Source organism: Mesitornis unicolor, unplaced genomic scaffold (assembly GCF_000695765.1).
Source record: "Mesitornis unicolor isolate BGI_N332 unplaced genomic scaffold, ASM69576v1 scaffold4264, whole genome shotgun sequence".
NCBI lineage: Eukaryota > Metazoa > Chordata > Aves > Mesitornithiformes > Mesitornithidae > Mesitornis > Mesitornis unicolor.
In genome coordinates, this window is record NW_010181922.1 from 17,436 (window position 1) to 17,686 (window position 251).

The following is a 251-nucleotide window of genomic DNA, read 5'->3' on the forward strand; positions in this document are numbered from 1 at the left end:
CAGTGCCTTCCCTGGGGGCTTTTGGGGCAGGTGATACAGCAAAACAGCCCTCTGAGCACCTGTGTAAATAGTCACTTGGAGAGGTGAGGAATCCTGAGGATGTAGGTTTTTATTTTATTTTATTTTATCTTATTTTATTTTTAATTCCAGCCTTTCCGTATATCCCCTGTCCCTTCAGTCAGGGCAGGGAACAGGGACTGCTCTTTTTTATGCCAGTTATTTTTTATTCCCCCCCCCCCCCCCGCACTTTC

The 251-nt window shown here is 45.8% G+C and overlaps 1 protein-coding gene across 1 annotated transcript in view; it reads left to right on the plus strand.

Moving 5' to 3' along the window:
• SLC36A1 (solute carrier family 36 (proton/amino acid symporter), member 1) overlaps window positions 1–251 on the plus strand; it is a 17,804-nt gene that overhangs the window by 14,495 nt on the left and 3,058 nt on the right. The window lies entirely within an intron of this gene.